The sequence below is a fragment of the Heterocephalus glaber genome, unplaced genomic scaffold (assembly GCF_053883595.1).
Source record: "Heterocephalus glaber isolate CG9 unplaced genomic scaffold, H.glaber_assembly_v1.0 deba00000546, whole genome shotgun sequence".
Classification (NCBI taxonomy): domain Eukaryota; kingdom Metazoa; phylum Chordata; class Mammalia; order Rodentia; family Bathyergidae; genus Heterocephalus; species Heterocephalus glaber.
In genome coordinates, this window is record NW_028258147.1 from 31288056 (window position 1) to 31311842 (window position 23787).

Genomic DNA, 23787 nt, shown 5'->3' on the forward strand with positions numbered 1-23787 from the left:
TTTGAGAAAATACATGATATCAGTAATGCAGACTATATGGTCCACTCAAAATAACTAAAAGGCCCGAGGATGGTGAATGAGATCTATGAATTCCAGATCACCTTTTAGCTCGCCTGAGATCACTATAGCAAGCTCCCATGTTTTAAGATAGGTAGTTTAATAAAATTAACAGTTACTTCAATATGAACATTTAATTCAAAGTCTGTCAGGAATTTCACCTAAAGAAACTATCACAATCTTCTGAATCAAGTGTCAGCAAACTGATTTTGTAAGGGGCATGTTTAGATCTAAAATGTCCCCCCAAAGCCTCATGTGTTCAGAGGCAGGCAAGTTCAGCAGGTGGAAGTGCTGCCAGGAGGGCCTGGCTGCAGGTGGGTCACTCCCAGTATGACCTTCCTCTCTAGCTCCTCCTTCACTTTCTGCTTCCTGGCTGCCATAGAATGAACAGCTGTACTTCACAGGCCCTTCCTGCCTTGGAGTTCGCTGACTATGGACTAAATCCTCTAAGAACCACAATCCAGGTAGGTGTGGTGACACAAGCCTATAAACCCAGGTCTCTGGAGGCTGAAAGGAGGAGGATCACCACAAGTTTAAGGCAAGCCTGAGCTACACAGTGGGTTCAAAGCCAGCCTGAACTGCAGAGGGAGACTATCTCAAAAAAAAAGAAAAATTCTGCAATCCAAAATAAGTGTCTCCCCCATTAAGTTCTGAGAGTCAGGTACTTTTTCCAAGAGATGTGAAAGTGACTAAGACAGGGCAGACAGAGAGCAAAAAGGTATTTTTGGCTTGGCTGGCTACAGTCTCTGTTGCAACTACTCACTCGGCCTTTGTAGTAGGAAATTAGTCAGAGGCAAAACTAGAGGAGTGAGTGTGGCTATATTCAACAAAGCTTCATTTACCAAAAGAAACAGAGGCCTAGGTTTAGCCCTGGGACCACAGTTTGTCAGCGTCTGTCCTCCTTTTTTCTCTTTTGATGACACAGATTTTTATTCCTAGATGGCTCATACTCTATTTCCTCACCCAAGTCTAGGAAGTGGTTGTTTCCTGCTGCTAAATACAGAACTAATGTGAAGTTCAGGTTACACTTTGACAACTCTATAGCCTAAAGAACTGACTTTAGGCTGCTGCTGTCCTTCTTGGTGGGCCAAAGGACTAAGAATCAGAGAGCAGAAGTATGTTAGGAGCGAAGTGGGGAAAATGACAGTGACTTCTATACGTAAGAAACTAAACTCTTTAACTGCACTTCCCATAATCAGCAAAATCAGACCTGGCTAAAGTCATTCCTGTCTTCAGGGGAGAAGATTATAAGATACAATTCCAACGTCCATGTCTTTGCTGTACCTTAGTGACAAACCTGCTACCTACGCATAGTCACTAAGCACCCCTTCATGGCAAAATGATCACTGGTTTGTCCCTTTGTCATCAACTCTAAACCTGTTCGTCCTACTTGATCTCAGCAACAGCTTCTAAATGGCACTGCTTTTTTAAACCTTTTCCTCTTTCTACTTCTACTTGTCTTGTGTGTTACTGTCCCGCTATTTCTCAATTTTTAAAACACATTGATTGGCTTTTCATAGACAAAATCAAATCAGGAACATAATTTTCTTTCTGGCACAATGAAGGAAGCACAGTGACATTGTGCCTAGCACAATCCTCACATTCTCAGCTCTTCTCTGGTTTTGTAAGGAAGTTTGGAAGAATCTGTTTCTTTATCATGAAAGACTTTTCAAGACTTACAGAAAGATGAGAGCTGGGCAAGGTATATTTTGGGAGCATTAACACTCTAAGACTTCCAGTTTCCTAACTTAAGTTTTCTAATGTATATAGGATTTTTCTTCATTACAAAAAATGAAATAAGCCAGGTGTGGTGGCAAATGCCTGTAATCCTAGCACTTGGGAGGCTGAGGCAGAAGGACTGCCACAAGTTAAAGGCCAATATGGGAGTAACCCAGGCTCAAAAGAAAAAAAAAATCTGAAAAATAAAATAAGGTTGTCTCTAGTTTGGAAATTCTGTGAATCTAACATCAATATCGTAGGTGATACTTTAGTTTATGATCTTACACTATGGTCTTTGAAAAGAAACAAGTTTAAAAGTAGCTAAAGAAAGAAGATGAAGACAGTTAAAGGAACTCTGAAGAAACATTATTTTTAAGGACTTTGAAGGTAACAGAACTGGTTCATTTTAATTCAAGGCTTAAAGATTTTTTTCTTCATATAAATATAACTAACACCAAATTCATGTTTATAAGCTATGACTAGGACCATCTCTGGCTCATAGATCAAGTAAAGAGAAGAGACTCTTCAGAGTACTTAGGAAAGAGTTAGAAGGGAAATAGTATCAAGGAGGATTTTGTATATCTGGATGAAATGAATGAAACTAGAATGAACTCAGCTGTACTGAAAGGAAATGAAAAACAAGCACCCACACAAGACTTGACTAGACCCACACTAGACTAGAACCAAGAAAAAAAGTGGGAGACAGTCACATGATATCAGGTAAAATATCTAACCTAAGACTCCAATTCTTCAAATGGAAAATATGAGGGATTCAGTCAGTTACTGCCTATAAGTTACTTAGCAAAGGACATAACACATTATAAGGGCTTAATATACCCATCATGATTGGTACACTGATTCTTGCAATAACAATACTAATAAATCATGACCTTCATCTTTTCATGATTCAACAAATACTAACTGATCAGCTAACGTGTCTGAGGTACCATATCAAGCATTGATAGTATGGGAGTAAACAGAAAAAAATTCTGCACATGTGCACCACCTTGCAATCAGTCATCAGGACTGGTCAAGGGAGGGGAAAATGAAAAGAGACAATGCATCTGGCTGTCTATGAGGCTGGGTAAACTACCCCTATAGTTCTCAAGTTGTGAACATACGGTACACATTCCCAGTGAATGTCAAGTAACTGGTTAAATGTGAAGGACGTAGTGTACGTCCAATAAATACTGTGATATCTAATCCTGGTTATTGAGTTGACAAGTTTCAGAGAAGCCTAATCAGGTGATTCCAGAGACTGGCACGTGGGTTAGCCACTGAGTGAGGAAGACCTTCCCTCAATGTGAAGGGTACCACCATCCAGTAGGCTGGGGACCCCAGTAGAATAAAAAGCAGAAGGGGGATCTCTCACACATGCACAAGCTAGGCTGTTCTTGAATAGGCGCATTTTTTGGCTGCTGCCATTGCCTGTGGACATCAGATTACAGACTCTTCAGCCTTTGAATGTAAACTTGTACCAGTGGCTCTCCAGGGAACTTCCCAGACCTTCAGCCTTGAGCTGGGGCTGCAACATTAGTCCTTTTTGTTCTGAAGCTTCCAGCTTCTTGGCCTGAGCAACTAGTTTCCCCAGCTCTCCAGCCTCTGGTTATGCAATCCAATCTAAAAGATCCTCTTGTAATTATATATACGATCTTTTGGTTTTCTTCTTCTGGAGAACACTAATACATTTATTATGTAAACTATTAAATAATATAAGTAATTTATATATACTGTTTTGTTTACTAAAGTGCTCTATCTTACTGTATTGTTGACTAAAGTGCTCTAAAGTCTACCAGAATACTGAGCAGTACATTATCATCAAAATCTTGCCTCTGCCAAAAATCTACACAATAGATTAATATTTTTTCATGACTTGAAACAAAAAGAAGGAAGAAATTAAAAAGGGGTAACCTGAATGTTTATGTTAAGAAGCCCATTTTTGTTTTGTTTTGTTTTTGAGACAGTCTTGCTATGCAATTTAGGCTTGAACTCACTACATAGCTCAGGCTGACCTCAAACTCGCAATGATCCTCCTGCTTCAGCCCCGAGTGTTGCAATTATAGGTATGAGTTATCAAACCTGGGCAAGAAGCAGATTTTTTTCAGTTTAATATTCCCCTTGTTCATTTATTCTGTATTTATTATACGCCCAATATCTACCAGCACTGCTCTAAGGACTACAGTACTACAACAATGTATCACCTATCTATCTGTGTGTGCAACATACATATATGTAGTTTATATATATTATATACATAGAGTTTAGTTATATATAATATATGCAGTATATACAGTATATACAGTGTATAAAGTGTACACACAGTTTTTAAACTTACAAGAATATGTTAATGCATCTTAGTTTGTGTTTCATCTGGATGATTTCCAATCTTCTCAGCACCATGGACGAAACCAGATTTTAGGCACCAACATAGGTTATATCTTTTGCTTTTGATGTTTTCATATTTTAAAGAAACAGGTATGAGTTTGCAACAACAAATAGGCTACGGTCAGAGTATTTACAACAAATTATTAGGCAATCTTCCATCAATGTTTGCTTCCTTCTCTTAAAAAGAAGGCTAAAAATCATGGTAATCTTTCTTTTCTCCAAGACATTTAATGAATTATACATCTATAATTTGTATTTTGTTGGGGGAGGGGAGGAGGGTGGCTGAGCATTTTGCAGTCTCATCTAATCCAAAAGGATAGCTATAAGATGTAAATCTATACAGATATATTATACACACACACACAAGTACAGATGATGCTTTCAAATTTAGAAAGTGGCTTTATATATTCATTTAAGTCTCAAAGCAACACTGTGAAAAAGTAACATTATCCCTTTTCCTAGATGAAGCAATCAAGGCTGGGAAGAGATATATACAAAGTCACATAAGCAGTAAGCACTAGAGCTGAGTCCTAAGGTGCATCTTCTCACTCTACTGTGTTTTGTTGTTTTGTTTTGTCAGGTGGTGCTGGGGATCAAATCCATGGCCTCACACATGCTAGGTAAGCACTCTACCACTGAGGTACATCCCCAGCCCCAGAGCATCTTACTTTAAATCCATTATACTTTCAATTATATCTCAATGCTTCTACAGTGATTCATCCCCCTCACACATTAATGCATTCCTGTCCTAGCATCCCTGTACCAAAAAACAAATAATATATTTATTTATAAAAATTCATTACTTTTTTCCCACAGCTTAGAAGTAATACCATTTAATTATCCTTAAAAAACAGAAGTACATCCATGTCATGATACTTAAGATTTTAAGAAAATACTGTCAGGCTGGCTGTGGTGGAGCAGGCCTGTAATCCCAGTACTCAGAAGGCTGAGACAGGAGCACTCCAAGTTCAAGGCCAGCCTAGGCTACACAGTAAGGTAAAGGGCATACCAAACTACAAGATCCTGTCTTAAAAAAAATGCTAGATCTCTTCTAACACCCAGAGCTATATTCAATGTGGCACATTTCAGTTTTACACCCCAAAATGAAATATTACTGGGCTGGGGATTTAGCTCAATGTTTCCGCCACCTGCCTTGCAAGCGCAAGGTCCTGAGTTCAATCACCCATACCCAAAAAATAAATAAATAAAAATGAAATATTACTTAGAAGAAGACTCCGCTACTTAGACTTTATTTCTGCTAGTTTATACTCCCAAAAGTAGTTTTACTGCTTGTTCACATGGTCTGACAAAATTCAGAGTAGTTTGATCAAGAAAGATATTAACCAGGATCATTTTTTATTTTTGACCAGAATACTGTAACCTAACTCAAGTTGAAAGAGGAACAGCCAAGAAAATTTTTCAAGTAAACCACATTAAGGAAAATGACAGAGAAAAAAAGACAACATGAAAAAATGTAACAGCCATGAAAACATGAGCTTATTATTAACCATGATAAGTCAGCAACGCTTCTCTTCTAGTGTTGATGGCAGTGCCACACCTAATACATCCTTTTAAAAAATGTTTTCTTGGAAGTACCAGATATCACACAGGAAATACTCCAAAGAATCAACAACTGGGATCACATCAAATTAAAAAGCCTTTGGACAGCAAAATAAACCACCAACAGAATGAAGAGAAATCAAAGAATGGGAAAAAATATTTACCAGCTACTCCTCTGACAAAGGACTAATATCTAGAATATATAAAGAACTCAAAAAAATCAGACCTCACCAAAATTTAAAGACCCAATCCAAAAATGGCCATCTGAAACGAGTTAGATATTTCTCAGATGAAGAAATACAAAGAGCAAATAAATATATGAAAAAATGCTCACAACATCACTGGTCATTTCAGAAATGCAAATTAAAACAACAATGAGATTTCATCTCACTCCAGAAAGAAATCAACCAATAACAAATGACAGTGAAGCTGTGGGGAAAAAGGAGTCCTTGTACATTGCTGGTAGGAGTGTAAACTGATATAACCACTATGGAAATTGTATGGAGATTCCTCAAAAAACCAAAACTAAAGGTTCCATTTGACCCAGCTATTCTCCTTCTAGGTATCTTCCCCAAAAGAGTAAAAAGCATCACACCACAGTGACATGTGCACACCCATGCTTATAGAGGCACAATTTATAACAGCTAAATCTTAGAAACAGCCCATATACCTATCAAAAGATGAATGGATAAAGAAAATGTGGTATATATATACAATGGAGTACTACTCTACCATAAAGGATAAACTTGAATCATCTGTAGGAAAACGGATGCACCTTGAGACCATAATGTTAGGTGAAATAAATTGAACACAGAAGTTTAAATATTCCACTGTTTCTCTTGTGTGAAAAACCCAAAGGGTAAGTGAGAAGCATAATGGATGACAGATACTGGGAAGTAGGAAGAACATGTTCAAATGGGAAGGGGAACAAAGGAGGGGAAGGAAGGGAAAAGGAAAAAAAAGAAAGGGAAGAAAAAAGTGGTTACAAAGATTTTGTAAATGGGGAGGGAAAGAAAGGTTGAAAGGAAGGGAGGGGAATGGGGGAAAAACAATTAAGATATGTTATGTACAGATACAAATTCCCTATGATGAATGTGATCAATTTGTATGACAAATATGTACTAATAAAAATAAAATTAAAAAAAGTACCAGATACATTTGAACAAGAAAAATTCTAAAATCTCTGAAATGCCTGTCAGCTATTACAATCATCTACCCAACTATAACATCCCAATAGAATACTTACAGCTCAGTGGTACAGAACTTGCCTAGCATGCACAAGTCCTACACTCAATCCTCAGCTCCAAAGCAGGAGGAGACAGAAGGGAGGGCACCAATGTAGTAGAGGTGTGATCAGCCCATTTCCCCTGAAGGCTGGGAAACTCTGAAAGTACCTGGGGAAGGGGACTAACACTTCCCAAGCACATCGCATGTACCAAGTCCCACATTAGGCATGTCCCATTCAAAACTTCCTTTAGCCCTTCCAACACCCTATCTTAATATATCTATCTTACAGATGAAAGAACTGAGTCTCCCAGCAATGAACAAATTTGCACTAAGTAAATGGCTATGGTATGCCACTGTGACAGCTGAGTTTAATTGTCAACTTGATTGGCTTGGGAGCCACCTAGGGCAGTGATGGCAAACCCTTTAATGACATAAACTGCCCACTGTGCCACCCATGCCATAGGTTCACCACCACTGACCCAGGGGGAATAGTAAAGTACATTTCTGGGTGTCCAGGTGGCCTACGCAGGCATAGCCCTGGGCCTATACCTAGTCCCCAGCCCCTTCCTCTCTGGTGCTGCTCCCCTGCTCTGCTTCCCAGCCACCATGAGATAAACAGCTCTGTTCCACAAAATTCCTCTGCCATGATGTCTTTGCCTTGGAGCTGGCTAACGACAGACAGAATATTGTGAAACCATGAGGAAAAATAAACCCTTCCTGCTTTGACTTGTATATGTCAGGTATTTGGTATCACTGACAAAAAACTGACCAATAAAGCCACAGACAAAATGCTTTCAAACAACTGATTTCAAAACCTGTATTCTTTTCACTCTACTACAATGCTAATTACATAAAAATTCCCATTGCTGATTTCTAATTAGAATTATCTCAAGAGACTTATAAAGCATTCATTCTGCAAGAAACTACATCTGTACAACTGGGTCACGACAAGCTTCTGAAAGTTAAATTTCATAAAACAGAGGAGCTATCCCACATATTGATGGCTCTAGACTTGAGGAGAACTATGTTAATCCAAATGCACTAGAAAACAAAATTATTTCAATGTTAAAGAAGTCTGTAAAAGACAGACCAAAACTTTGAAACGGAGATGACTATTGCTTTTCAAGTTGAGATCAAATTTACTTTTGAGTACCTTTGACTACGAGGCTCAATGCCAGGACACAAAGAATAAATGAGTAAATAAATACATAAATAAATCTGTGTCCCCATGAGCTTTCAGTGAAGGGTACAGAATACAGCCTAACACTTGCAACAAACTGACTCACCACATGCCAGGGAAATTAAGAGAGCTTTAGAGCTTAGGAGCAGTATACATACCCTATCTTGAAGGACAGGAAGGAATTCTGAGTAGCACCACTCCTAGAAATCTATGCCACAGCAATACTCAGAGTACACAGAATAGATCAGGATGCAGAAATAGCCAGGCATGGTGGTACATGCTCCTAATTCCAGCTACTTGGAAAGCTGAGGTAGGAGGACTGCAAGTTTGTGGTCACCATGGGCAATTCGGCAAGAACCTGTCAATCAATCAAGCAATCAATCAAGCAATCAAGCAATCAATGGCTGGGGAATGCAGCTCAGAGGTAGAGCAACCCCTGCATTCCATTCCCCAGTACCAGGAAAAAGAAAAGACCCAGGTACAGAAGAAAAATCTTTTTGAGATAATCTAATATAGGGGAAAAATAAAAAATAAACTATGATATATTGATACTAAAGAGCTGTTAAAATGATGTTTCACGTGAATGGCTGTTAATTATCATAACATTCATTGAAAAAAGCAAGAAGCATGAAAACAGAAGAAAATGTGGTCCTATTTAATGTATAAATTTATTCCAGCTAGTTCTAAGTATACATAACAACTGAGGAATATAAGAACTGGAGAAATGAATTACCCAAAGTCAAGGAGGCAATGAATAACTATCGCTGGTTATTTATTAAACAGGATATTTTAAAGAATTAATGTTTCACTATTTGGTAACATTTCCCACCAGTATTTTTAGAATTTATAATTATTTGAGCTGTTAAATGTTTTGAAAAAAAAACGTACATACATGCAAACATATACAAACATTCTCCCTGTACTTAGTAGAAGATATTATTTGTATATAATACATACACATGTATACTTTGGGGCCTGCTAGGGATTGAACTCATGGTCTTGTGCACAGGCTAGACAAGCATTCTATCATTGAGTTACAGCCTATTCCTTCTTTTAATCTGAGACAAGATCTTGCTAAGTTGCCCAGCTTGGCCTCAAGCTTGCAGTCCTCCTACTTCAGCCTCCTGAGTAGCTGTGATCTTAGGCATTCACCACTGCATCCAGTCTTTCTATTAATATATTGATCTAAACAACTTTAACATCATTTCAGGGCAAAGTACTTTAAAACATTCATGCAATCTTTGCTCAAGTCTCTCTGTTTCTAACTGTACACAGTAAAATAATTCTATTCAAATCCATTTAGAAATAACATAAGGACAGATATGGACACAAGTACATGAAATAAGACAGAAAATAGTAGGATGAAAACAGAGAAGCATTTTTCCCTGATCTCCAGTATTACAAAATAGCAAAGAATGTTTCCAACCTAAACCTGATTTGATGTTAAAAGCTTTTCCAGGAAAAACAGGACTGAGAACTAGAATTAGTGTTTTGTTTTGGGGTTTTTTCGCTTGTTTTTGGTTTGGGGTTTTTGGGGGGTTTTTTTGTTTTGTTTTTTTTGGTACCAGGGATCAAACTCAGGCCCTTGCATTTTCAAGGCAGGCGGTGGAGCCACTGAGCTAAATCCCTATCCCTAGAATTATTATTTACATGTAGAACTAAAGAAAACTGACTTTAGGACCTAAAAGAGATCTTTAAAACATCATCTAATCAAACTTTTCATTTTATATAAGAGAAACTGGGCCTTTAAGAAGATCATTCGTAGTTAATGATTATAAAGAGAACACAGCTAGAAAATTCTAAAAGTATTCTCATTCCAAGTCCATTGTCTTCTCTGGTATCCACACTACAACACTTAAGCCTAGTTACTGAGGAAAATTACTTTAATTTAGGCTTAATTATCCAAATTGGCTATCTCTAGGGGGTAAAATTACTGTTCAAATCTTCTTTTCCAAATGAAAGCACAGCCTAAAATATTTACTTCACTCATCAATATTTAAACAAAACAGAATATTTTGGCACTATGATTATCATGAGATAAAAAAATATAGCATGTTATAAATCCAGGCTGATTTAGGAGATTAAAAGAAAATTTTAAATCCAAATCTCTGGTTTCTGGAATGAAATGGCAAAAACTGTCTACTTACTATAATCAACAAGCTCAAAGTTAAAATTATTTTATCATAGCAGTGCTTTTGTTAATCAAAATCATCATAACCCAATATTCCTTATTATAAATTTTCAGAGTTCAAGCATAACTACTGAGGAAGAAAAACAGCAGTAAGAACCTCTGAACTACTAAGATGTGATTCTATCATAAAAACTATATGACTTTCTCCCAAAGTGTGTTCCATAACTCATGGGATACTAAACAATATCAAATGTATAAAGAACAAGGCAACAAGAGAATTTTTTCAGTTTTTAAAAAAAAAAAAAAAAAACTAGTATGGTCTCTATGGAGCCTTGAATAGGTTAACAGTTTTATGAGTCTCAAGGAAGAGGTATAGTATATTAAATGCAAATTATAGGAGGACACTGTTTTGGTCTAAGGTCCTGCACTGGGTCCCAAAAGCCCAGACTAAAATCAAAATGGAGTCACCCATGCTACTGTTTAAAGTCACCAAATCAAAACTTAAGTTACTTGACCTTCTCAGAAATCAAGAGAGAGTCAAAGTTCCCTAGCAGGCCATTTTTGACTGGCATAATGAAGTTCCCTCTGCTTTAATTCTTATAGGGAAAAAAAAAGCAGCCTAAAGATATCTGATGCTACCTAATCAGTTATTTTACTACTGTCTGTCTCCCTATTCCCACATTACCAGGAAAGTAACTTTGAGATGACCAATCTGCTTTTTGTTCTTTGTCCCTACTCCCCTCAGCCCTCCTCTGTCTATTATACCAACCTCCTCTCAGCTCACTAGAACGCTTTATGGAATGAAGTATTACCAGATTCTAGGATTACAAATTGAAGCCATTTAAGATCTTCAAAACTGCTGTAATCTTTTTTTTTTTTTTTTTTTTTTGGTACCGGGGATCAAAATCGGGTCCTTGCGCTTGCGTAGCAGGCAGCGAAACCACTGCGCTAAATCCCCGGCCCTTAAAACTGCTGTAATCTTAATCTTGACAAGTATAGTTTCCCAAACATTCGACCTAAGAACCAAGTTTTCAGTTCTCCCTAAACAGAAAATGTCACACACTATATACATTATTTATAAACATACAATCTGTATCTTCAAACCATTACACCCATTATTTTCATACTTTATTATGTAATATTCTGTTAGAATTATTTTTTACTAAAAACTATATTCATTATTCTAGAAATATGTATTTTTTATTTTAAAAGATAATACAGAAAACATGAGAGGACAGAAAATGACAAAGGCTCAGAATAGATTACACAGAACACAGAGGATCTTTGAAATGCTGACTGTCCTTGTTTTGACATATTTTCCTAAGTTATTGAACCTATTCTATATTCAAATGCCAGATCTTTTTGGAGAAAAGAAAAAAAACAAACTTTTTTCTATAAATAGGAGAAGATAAGACTCAGGATAGATCTCAGCAATAAGGGCTGAGCAGCTCTCAAATTGTTACCATGTTAGGGATCCTGAAAGGTCACTTTAGAGATCAAACAAAGGACAGTAGGCTCAACGCAACTATTTCATATCTAAATTTTTAAGGGTGTGCTGTTGTGACTTAATTATACTTTCTGAGCTTCCAGTGAGTCTGATACGAGAAAGACCCACTTCTGATTTATGGTCCAGTGTTTTCTGGTAGACCTAAAATGTACATCCAGTAAAAGGCCAAAATGATGCCCAAAAAGAACTCTACATTCAAATTACTCCTGGATCATCTCTTAGTTTAATCTTGTGAAATGAACACTCTGCCTTGTGCTTTTCATCTGTTAAATATGAAATAGTTCACAAATTTTTCAGACTAGTTAATAAAACAACACTATCAAGGAAAAACAAAAAAAATAGTTTTATTTGTCCCAAATTGAAAATATACACTTTTACTTAATTTGATCATGTTACTCAAGGGCAGTCAATTCTACACTCATTTAAAACCATCAAAAATATTTTCCAAATGGGACTGAAATATAGAAAGACTTATATTTACTATAAAGTGCCTGTTCTGAAACCTGATTCTTATGAGGAAAGAGACAGGCTCAGGTCAGACACCTTGGGCATGTGCTGGGTCCACACATACCCTGGGCTCCATGTGATAGTCTCTGTCCTTGGCTGTCCACTCCTGAAAAGTGACTGCCAATCGCGAAGACTAAGTGAATTAAGATGAAAAAAGCCTTTAACACAGTGCCTGGCATGGCAAATGTTAGCTATTTGTATCATCAGCAGCAGAGTGATATTATCCCAAGTCAACTCTCTTTGGGAACCAAACAAAAAGTTTATTTCCTCTGAGGTAGAAGAGAGCTGCTTGTCCTCAGCCTTAGAAACCTGTAACAGTATTCTCCTTGTCACCACATTGGAACCATCTCCATCTTTATCACAGCTGAGAGAAGGGAAGAGAGAGCCTCCCACCCCACCTTCTATTCTGATCTCTCTGCCTATCCACCTAAATTCAGTCATGACTTAAGAAGCACTTTGATACTTTACATGCTTCAGTGGCATTTCTGCAAATAGTTCAGAATATTTTAACTTCACTTTGGTTGTATTTCTGACTGTTCAGAGGAGAAGCCTTAGCAAAAAACTAAACTATAATAAATTTATCTCTATTAATCTCCTTGCAAATTTGCACATTTCCAGTGGAATCATAGGAAAACATGTTTCCAAACATGGAAAATCATATTGCAGCTCTGTAGTTTGATAATATACCTGTCCTTAATAATTACAAAGCAATGAAATTTTCCTGCATAATGGCAGAACACTATGTATACGTGATGCATTTGCATATATCATCAAAGAAAATCTATCTCGTGTTTATTTTTAAACAAAGTTAATTCTTCCCTGACTTTTAGTCACAGTTACATATTTAATCATTGTGGTGCTAGTTCACTCTATTCTACAGATACATACTGCACTCCCCACCACCTGCTTCACAGGTATGTAATCCCAGTTACAAGGAAGACCAAATAATGGAATGTGGAAGGGCCAAAACCCTATTATGCCCCCGACAAAGCACATGCCTCAGATAGATCTGAATCTCCATCTGTATCTTTGTAAAGGAGAAGCAGCATATTAAAAAAGGATGTATTGCCAAGCATGATAGTGTACATCTGGAACCTCAGCTACGTGGCAGGCTAAGGCAGGATGACCACAAATTTCAAGGTCAGCCTGGGCAACTTAGCCAGACTCTGTCTCAAAATTAAAAGGGCTAGCTGGACACACTGGCTCACATTTGAAATCCTAGGATTCAGAAGACTGAGGCAGGAGGACTGCAAGTTCAAGGCCAGCATAGGCTATATAGAAAGTTCAAAGCCAGCTTGGACTATTGACTATCTCAAAAAACTAAATAAATAAATATAATTGGGATTACTGCTCAATGATAGAGCATCTCTAGGTTCAATTTGTAGTACCACCAAAAAAACCAAGATGCATCACAACTGTTACTGGTAGACTGGATGGCTGATTAATGAACTGTTATGATGTAGAGTCTCACCATCCCCTCTCTCTATCCTCAAGGACAAATGTAGTGAGCTCATGGTGTCTCCATTTTAGCATAGGCATAATTGTAACTTTTAGCATCAGTTCTCAGAGTGTCTCCAAAACTTTGCCTCAGTTGTAATAAACTTAGCAAACTCCGTCTTCACACCTCAAAACAACATTTACAAAAACAATTCATGTAGCATTTTAAGAATCATATAATAAAAGCTTGAAATTTTTTATCAAGAAAAGACTTCTAGATGTAAAGATCATCCAAAGCAGCCTTCATTTTAAAGAATTCAAATATGAAGTTGGGCCAGATATGGTGGCATACACCTGTAATCCTAGCACTCAGGAGGCTGGGGCAGAAAGATTGTGAATTCAAGGGCAGTCTAAGCTACATAGCAAGTTTGAGCCTAGCCTGGGCTACACAGCAAGACCCTGTCAGAAAAAATAAATAAAGTAAGTATGGAGTCAGTACCAATTTTATCTTTTTGACACAACTTACAATATCATAAGAAAAATACAATACAAAATCAAAGAACTTTTTAGTTCGTAAATAATACTTTGTTTACAAATAATCATCACAATGCATTCTGTCTTAAGAAGGGCCATACTCTATTCCTCTATTTCTGGCTATCCCTCAGGTAAAAAGGCTTAATTACAAGCATTTGCCAGTGTATCTTCTAGAACAGCAAAGAAAATTAAACTTGCCTTCAAAACTGGCTATCAACTAGCCCAAAACCTACCTCAAGTGAAATGAATGCCAAGAGCCAGGTGAGTGAAGAATTAGCCACATAAATGCACTGAACAAAAAATAGTCATGGTAACAGCCACTCCCTCACATTTATCATCCAAATGCCTGGAGAAGCACACTTAGAAATGGTATTTTAAGAACCCACACTCAAGTCTAATTCATGCTGAAATATTCCTTAAAAGTAACATGCATACACCAGGCATTACAGCACATGCCTGTAATCGTAGCATTCGGGGAGACTGAAGCAGAAGGATCCAAGTTCAAGTCCAGCCCGGGTTACTCAGTAACTTAGGGAGACCCTGTCTAAAAATTAAAATTTAAGTAAATAAATAAATAAAAAGGAAGAGGACCAAGAGATAGAGGGAGGAGAAGGAGAAGTAAAAAACATTAAGATGAGTTATGTACATTTATCAACTGCCCACATTAAATGTAATCATTTATACTGCAAACATGTACTAATAAAAAAAAATCTAAGAAATAGAAGCAAATGTCCTAAAGGATAAAATCAACACTTAAATTTTTAAAAAGGGCTAAGGTTGTAGCTCAGTAGAAAGGCTCTTCAATCCCCCGGACGGCAGAGGGGTGGGAGGAGAGCATGTACGATATGTTGGTTAGTGTTATGGCTTGTGTCTAGATGTCCCCTCAAAGTCTCATATGGTCATAGTTGGGGGTTTTTCAGAGGTGACTGAATCTAGAGTGTGTGACTGATTCACAGTACAATGCTAGGCCTGTGGGCACTAGAATAAATGGTATGAGCGCTACCTGCCCTAAGTAGTCTGCATAAGATAAAAGAGGCCAAAACACTTCTCTAAAAATGGAAACAAAGTCTTTGTAAATAGGGAAGGATGTAGGGGGTAAAGGCAGGGCAGGGGAATGGGGAAAAAATAAGAACCAACATACGTCATGTAAAGGTACAAAATCCCAATGATGAATGTAACTGTACTGTATACCTAAAATGTACCCATAAACTTAATGGGGAAAAAAAAGAAAAAGAAAAAAAAAAACTTATTGCTTTTGCTGTATTCCATGGCCACAAACTGCTGCCCCTCTGCTATGTGCCACTCTGCCTTGGAGCTAGCCAATTACAGACTGAAACTTCTACAAACTTTGAGCTAAATAAACCTTTCTTTATTTAACTTTGGGTGTCGGGTATTTTGTCTCAGCAACGAGAAAAGACAGTAAACCTAGTATTTGCTTAAATAGTGTGTGTGTGTGCGCGCGTGTGTGCGTGTGTTACTAATGATAGAATCCAGGGGTACTCTACCAATGAGCTACATTTCCAGACTTTTTAGTTTTTCTTTTGAGACAGGATCTCACTAAATTGCCCAGGCTGACTTTAACCTTGCAATCCTCCTGTCTCAGCCTCCCAAGCAGGAGAAATTACAAGTGTGTACCATCACACCCGGCTATGTGTCATTTTTATTCATTTTCATGACTAATCTTAATATTTTTATAATGTGATATCTATTTCTAGGAACAAGGAGCTTGCTGTATGAGCCATTAGCAAAGTGATTAATATATAATGACCTCTCAAAAAGTGATCACTTGAATTCAGATTTTTCTACTTTACCGCCTAACCCATCTGCAAGTTTATTATACTACACATCTTTTCCTCTTCCAAACTTTCTCTGAAGCACTATTTCCCAAACTCTGTTCTTCCAAAATGTGGACCTGCCCCATCATGCTGCCTCCCTGAACTTTCTTCGTATCTCCTTCCTCTTTCTCCTCTTTCCTCTCCTCACAGGACCCCAGTGACACACAACTGCAGATCTAATACCCCCAGATCCACAGCCCTGACTCTGAGGTCCCAGCCCATTGTGCAACTGTTAGATCAGAAAATGAACTCCCTCTTTATGTCTAGCTAATTTCTTTACTCTCATTTGTTGAACATCTACTATAAGCCAAGTACCTAGACAAGATCCTTTGTGAGCAAGAGAAATACATAGATGAATAAGAAATAACTGCATATGATTTTATACTTAAATTTATGTAATTTTATACAACTAGCACCTCTCATCATGTGCCTTACCCAGTTTGTCCAGCTTACCCTTTGCCTGCCTTAACAACTATTCTTACAAACTTTCATCAGAGTCACAATCTTGTTCACCTGAACTATTGCACACCTAGCCCACACTGCACATTAGCCCATATTTTCACTTTAATCCATTTTCCATTCTCCATCAGGATGGACTTCCTAACACAAATCCAACCATGCCTTTCCCATGCTTAAAAGTCCCTCCAATAACTGATAAATTTTCAGAAAAGCTTATATATTCCTTAGTCTAGCACAAAGGAACCTTCCTGATCTGACCTTGCCTTACCAGGTACTAACGACAGAAAACTAGTCTTGAGATCTGCAAGATAGAATTTTGTCTCTCCTCTGTGCTTTCCTGGTAAGTTGCACTTGTTTTCGTCTCCTAATACTTATGAAACCTTCAAAACTCGGAAGTGTGTCTCCTCCAAGAAGCTTCCTCTACCATACCATGGCTTTGGAACCCATATGCATTTTCTTTGCACTCACAGCAACTGTGCACACCTCTAACACAGTGTTACTCTCCCAACATTATGAATTGACTTATGTCCTTACTCTTCCAGCTAGGTGGGACACAGGCGCTTGCAGAAGCCTATGTTCTAATGTGTAATTTAGGTGATGAATATCGTGCCTCACATTGAGCAGACACTAGATGTCCTGTCAGAAGAAGCAATTTGGACTGAAAATTTACCCAATAATTGCAAAGGGCAGTTAAAGCTAGGAAATCATAAAAACTGATGTATAGTTTAACAGGTCCTACACATGAACATAAGACACCTAAAAGAATACCTATTCACTAATCACTTGCTATCAGGTCAAGGCCTTTTCTTTGAGTTTAAGAATGCAGATTAATTTATTTTCTTATATAATTCACTGACTATAAATAATGGCCAGTTTGGCTTTCTTTAAAGTAGAACAAAAATGTGAAGTTGCTTGCAAAATAACTGCAGTGAATCTTTTTAGATATTGGTTGAAACAGTTTCTGTCACTCATATCATACTCATCTAACTGGACAACAAAAATTTTAAGTGACATCTTTCCCCAATTTTTCCAAAGAATTCGATTTATGATTTTATAGGAAAAATGTCTTTCTTTTCATACTCAGTTGTCATCAATTTACATAATACTGAATAAAATACACACTTAGACAAATTGGTTGTAAACAGATTTAGGATGTATATAATCAACTCCTAGTTAGCTTACACCTCAACTAGGTAAGATAAGTAGTGAAATCATGCTAAAGAACAATCTCCAAACTAGAATCATTCATGTGGTCAGTCATACGGTTAATCCCACAAACAGAAAGCATCAGTTAATCCGGCAAGAGGGGTCAAAAGAAACTGGTAGAAAGCTCCTAGGATAAATGCTTACTGAAAGAACAGGGGAAAAATTGGGGAACTGATAAATATCCTCCAACTTCCCATAACCACCAATATATGACAGGAGGTATACAGCACTGAAGTGACATTACCTGTCTCAATGACTTAGGGTCTGCACTTAATCTCCAACTCTTGTATATCCAAGTCCCCACCTACCTATATTCTTACACTATACACACACACACACACACACACACACACACACACACACACACACACACACAGAGTCTTCCCTACTATTCCTTCAGTTACGATTTACAATTTTTAGTTGTCTTGAACATTGAACATGTTTCCTGTGGCTTAGGATTTCCTACTTCTCTACCTAATTCATTCACCTTTAAAGCTTCCATTCAAGCATTGCTTGCTCTGTGACTGATGAGTCTTCTCTTCTGATGAAGGCACACACTCCTCAGGAGCACCAGTGCAAGCTGTTGCATCAAAGGTGACCATGGATGCTGGCTTCCTTTGGTCAGTCCTCAATTATGCCTGTTGTCTCTGCCTAACTATTAACAGCACCCACCTTTCACTTTTAAAGTTTCATTTTGATAATAAATTTTGTGACCGATAGGCATTGTGTGACACAAAGATAAAGCAATGGCAATGGTCTATGCCTTTATTTTAAAATAATAATAACCATAATAATAATAATAATAATCAGACAATTTCTCAAATATTTGTAATTATTAATGCTCCATTTAATTATCCAGTCAGTTCAGACAAATTATAGATGACATCTTATGTACATACTCATATCACAGAGCTTAACACAATATTCTAAAAATGTTTTCTTCTCAATCTCCTTCATGAAACTCTAATTTCTTTTTTTCTTTTTTTGTACCAGAGATTGAACTCGGGACCTTGCTCTTGCAAGGCAGGCAGCAGCACCACTGAGCTAAATCCCCGGCTCGAGACTATAATTTCTTGAAGACCAAGGGTTTTCTGTTTTCTTTTTGTTTTTGTGGTACTACAGATAGAACCCAAGGAGAATGAAGCTATATCCTCAGCTGTTTTTATTTTGTTTTGAAACAGGATCTCCCTAAATTGCCCAGCCTGGCCTTGAGCTTGCAACGCTTCTGGCTTCAGCCTCTGGGAGTGGGTGAGTTTACAGACTGGCTTGTCTTATCTTAACAGCCATAAAGCAGAGGACAAAGCCCAACATAATTTAAGCATATTCAGTAATGTTTGTTGTCTATTATCAATCATTTTAAAAAATAATCCTTCTCTAGCTATAGCATTACAGGTTATTTATAAATATCTGAATAACAGGTGATTTATTAGCCTTGACTTACGTTTAAACAGTAATTATAAAATGTTATAATCAAGCTAGGTATGGTAGCACATGCTTGTAATACCAGCACTAAAGAGGCTAAGGCAGAAAGACTGTCACAAGTTAGAGATTGGCATGGGCTACCTAGTGAGTTTAAAGCCAGCCTGGACTATACAGCGAGACACTGTCTCAAAAAATACAAAAACAAACAAAAAAGAATGTTATAAAGCTATATGATGTTGTTTTAAAAGGAGTTAAGCATAGTGAAGCACATCTGTAATCCCAGAACTCTAGGAGGCTGAGGGAGGAGGATCGTAAGCTCCAGCCCAGCATGGGCAATTTAGCAATCTCAAAAAAAAAAAAAAGGCTAGGGATACAACTTGATGCAAAGGCCCTAGATTCAATCTCCAGTACCTTCTTACCAACATTTTTCTAAGACACCAATTTTACAAATGAGAAAACAATAACTTCAACATTTCCATTACATAAAGAAGAGATTATCGAGGGCCTTTAAAAATACTATGATTAGTTTTCAATTTCAATGTCTATATTGCTTTTTAAAGAATACTTGTTTTTAATGTATCTCCAGAAATTTAGTCATTGTATATTTAAAGACAAAACTACAGAAAATAGTTTACGAGTTTCTTCCTTAAGGTCCTATTAAAAGTTAGTTCTGCCTGGGAAAACTTTGTCTGTACATAAACAAATCTGTATGAATAAGCCAAGGCATTTCATATTTCAGTTTAATAACAATAGTCAGACATCTTCAGGTAATGTAGTTTGTGGAGGAAACATACAAGCAACAAATATGATTACAGGACCTTGGATTATTTGTTCCTATATATCTTATTACTAATTACAAACCACTGAGAAAAAATGGAAAATTGTTTTCTGGATCAACAAAAGTCATGCTTAAGCAAGAGTCTGATTAGAGAATGAGACAACCGACAACCAAAACATTTACAAAATGGTAACTTAGCTGTGAAACTGAAACCAAGCACATTTCTAAAACTAGTATTAAGGGAGTGGGAGGACAGATATAACTCACAAAAGGAATTCCTCTCTCATCACTGAAAAAAAACAAAACAAACTCACTGCAGTAAACACACCAAGACATAAAAGATAGAGAAAGAGGCTTAAAAATAAGAATCTAGTTGTCTTCCTTAATTATCAATTATTTTTATTGTAAGAACACAGATATGCTCACACACTCAAGTTACCAAAGTTACAAGTTACCACAATTTCTAAATAGTTGTGCAACTTTCTGATGTAGTTTCAATTTTTAAATTTAGTTCTCTCACAACTAATTATAAGCCTGGGTGATCACTCAAAGCAGAAATATAGTCCAGGCAAAATGAGTACCCTCCCCATTATACCCGCACAGCCATGTCTGAGATGACCATACTTTAATGACTGTTCCTTGTTACTCATGAGTTATCATCCACTACCTTACAGGGAAACAGACTGGGATTCTGCAAATGAAAGAGAGCACAACAGCTTCAGCCAACTGAACCAGTGGCCAGGAAACACTGCAATCTGTAACTCAATCACTCAGCTTTCCTTCACAACAGCACAGTTGAAGGATTCTGCCTATAAATAAGTCACACAGCACTTTTTACACACACACCACACACACACACCACACACACACACACACACACACACATATCATCAGCATCTTCCCAATTTAAGACTTTCAAAGAGAAAGAGGAAGGAGCATGTCAAACAACAAAGATTCTTAACATGGACCCTGGGCCCATTATGTAACAGACACAACCACAGAATAAATCTCCCGCCCTAAAAGATGAAATAAACTTAAGACAATCTGAAATCAGCAAGATCTGGAGCACAGCTCTAATTCCATGCCTTGTAATCTTCCTCTACAACCCAATTCTCCAAAAGAAGAAACTGCTTCACCAAGCTTTCTAAGAACAAGGACAGCAGAAACAATAACTCCCTAAAAAGAGATGGAGGGAAATGAGTTTTCTACCTGAAGCATCTTCAGAGTATAACCAAAATAGAAAACTGTACTATGATGTTTAATTTTACATGTTGACTTGGCTGGACTTGGTGCTCAGGAACTTGGTCAAACATTATTCTACATGTTTATGTGTCTGTGATTTTGGGGTGGGTGGTTGGTTGGTTTGTGGTACTGGGGCCTGAAGCCAGGGCAGCTCTACCACCGAATGAAATTCCTCCCACCCCTCCTCCCTTTTTAAATTTTGAGTCAGAGACTCACTAAATTGCCCAGGCTGGCCTCAGACTTGCAAACTCAGTGATGCTCCTGCCTCAGCCTCCCCAGTACCTAGAATTACAAGCATTAGCCACCACACCTGACCACAAATGGCTTTCGTACTTAACTGTAACATTATCTCTTCCCCAAGCCTGCCAATTCACCCTGCAGACTTCTGATTTACCAGTCTCCACAATTATGTGAGCTAGCGAGCTCCTTAAAATAAATCCTTCTGTCATACTCATATCCTACTGTTTCTCTGCAGAACTCTAATCCACTAATTCAACATTAAACACAGGATATGAAAAAATACACCTTCCAAAACACTCATCAATAGTCTCAGTTTATCTCCACCTTCCTGAGGCAAGAAGGATGAATTAGGATAGTAATGATGGGTCAACTGCAGCAAATGGTTTCTTCTCTAGGTTAAAGACAAGAATCACATGAACCAATAAGCTAACATCAGTAACTTCATACTAAAAAATCCTCTGATCATCTCATCTGCAAAGGGGCCAATCTCCTGAGAGCTCTCCAAATTCCCAGAGGGAAGCACTCAGAGAATTCAGAATTCAAGGAGGATCCACCAATGTAAAAATATCTTCGCTGGAAAAATGTAAGTCTCATATCAAACTTGGTTGGGTGTGTAATTAACTAAGAAAGGTATCACCACTTCAAATCACTTATGAAAGCAAATTGATATGAACATTCAAAATCACAAGTATAATTATCTTTTTCCTGCACTTCTCATTTTTTTTCCAATGTAACATTCTATGGAAAGGAGTTAAAACCTTAAATGCTTTATCTGTTAATACTGCCTCTTTCCCTTTACATACCCTTTACAATTATATACAGTTGCCGAAACATCACTAATAGAAACTCAATATTCAATGAAATACTAATAATATACCAGCCATATTGTAGTAAGGTTTAATGACACCTAATGAAAAATCTTAATGCAATATCAGATTTTATAACAGGCAGCTCAACTAGGTCTTTATCAGAATTCATAAAATGCTAAAATTACTAAAAACTCTAAGATTAGAGTTATGAAGCTAAGCATAGTGGTACACACCAGTAATTCCTGCACTTGAGGCAGGATCGCTGAAAATTCAAAATAAGACTGAGACACAGTGAGTTCAAGGCCAGCCTGAACTACATAGTGAGACCCTATCTCAAAAAACCAAAAAAAGATTTGCATTATCAACTGATCTAATTAGACCAAAAGTAATACCTAAACTTCTATCTTCAAAACTCTGCTACCTAACAAAGCTCATCATTTATATACTACCACATTATCTACCAAAGCTTTCCAAAGGTGGAAAACTATTCAATGTGTGAGAGGAACTGATCCTTTGACTCTAAAAATATTATATACTACTATATGTCTAATCATGTATCAATGAATCTCTTTCAGCTAATACTTTTAAGAGGAACAACAGGAAACTACACACTGGCTGGTATTTTGGAACAGGAAACATATTCAAAAGGACTTTTTGAGGCCTGGAACTCAAAATCCAGTTTTCAACAGAGTATGTGCATGCTTTTTTACAGGATTGTATATAAAGCAAGATACCGTACTTGACATCTCTCAACTTCACATAAAGCCTACCGAGGCTCAATAATCTAACAAATCAAAAAGACATGGTGCCGAGTATGGAGGTACACTCAAGAGGCTGAAGTAGAAGAGTCACTGTGAGTTCAAGGCCAGCCTGGGCTACATAGTGAGCTCCAGCTCAGCCTGAACTGCATATCAAGACCCTGTCTCAAACAAAAAAGAGGTGGGGGTAATTAGCTTACATGGGAAAACTGCTAAAACTTTCCTTAAACAAATTTTATTATTTTTAGTAAGACTACTCATTAAGATAAATTTCACTTCAAATCTAATATACCTGGTTTTTAAGTTACACATTAGGACATCCTGGCTGAACTATGGAAAATATCTAATGATCTAATGCCTACAAAATGTTATAGTCATAATTTAAAATAAATCAGGTCTTCTCCCTCATAACGCTTCTAAGGTTAGCCACAAAGCTGAGAGCAGTTTTACCAAGGGTTAAAAATTAAAAAGATCCACTTAATGAATTCAACTGTTAAAAGTGTACCTATTTTCTTAACACCTTTTTCATTGTTAATACAAGTTTATACTTTCTAGCCAAAACTTTCTTCTGTGACATGTCCTCCAAAAAAATTACATTAATTATTACAATTTTGGGCTGCATAAAAAAGTATTTTGTCATTTCCTTAAGTTGTTATTGCTGATCATCTAACTGCATCCCCCTCACACCATTTTAATGCACTGAGATATACTCATTATAGAAAATTTAGTAAACCTAGAAAATAATTTTTACACGTCACCTTTATTATTTCCACCCAGAAAATATCAAAGTTAGC

The 23787-nt window shown here is 37.2% G+C and overlaps 1 protein-coding gene and 1 long non-coding RNA gene across 37 annotated transcripts in view; one reads left to right on the forward strand and one right to left on the reverse strand.

Annotated features, from left to right (window-relative positions):
• Positions 1–23787, reverse strand: part of Ppp1r9a (protein phosphatase 1 regulatory subunit 9A) — a 358246-nt gene that overhangs the window by 319203 nt on the left and 15256 nt on the right. The gene's annotated exons all lie outside the window — the stretch shown is intronic.
• On the forward strand, positions 416–6990 carry LOC110345460 (uncharacterized). The gene is made up of 3 exons (XR_002388815.2): positions 416–521; positions 4742–4781; positions 5532–6990. It is a non-coding gene; the product is annotated as an uncharacterized LOC110345460 (long non-coding RNA).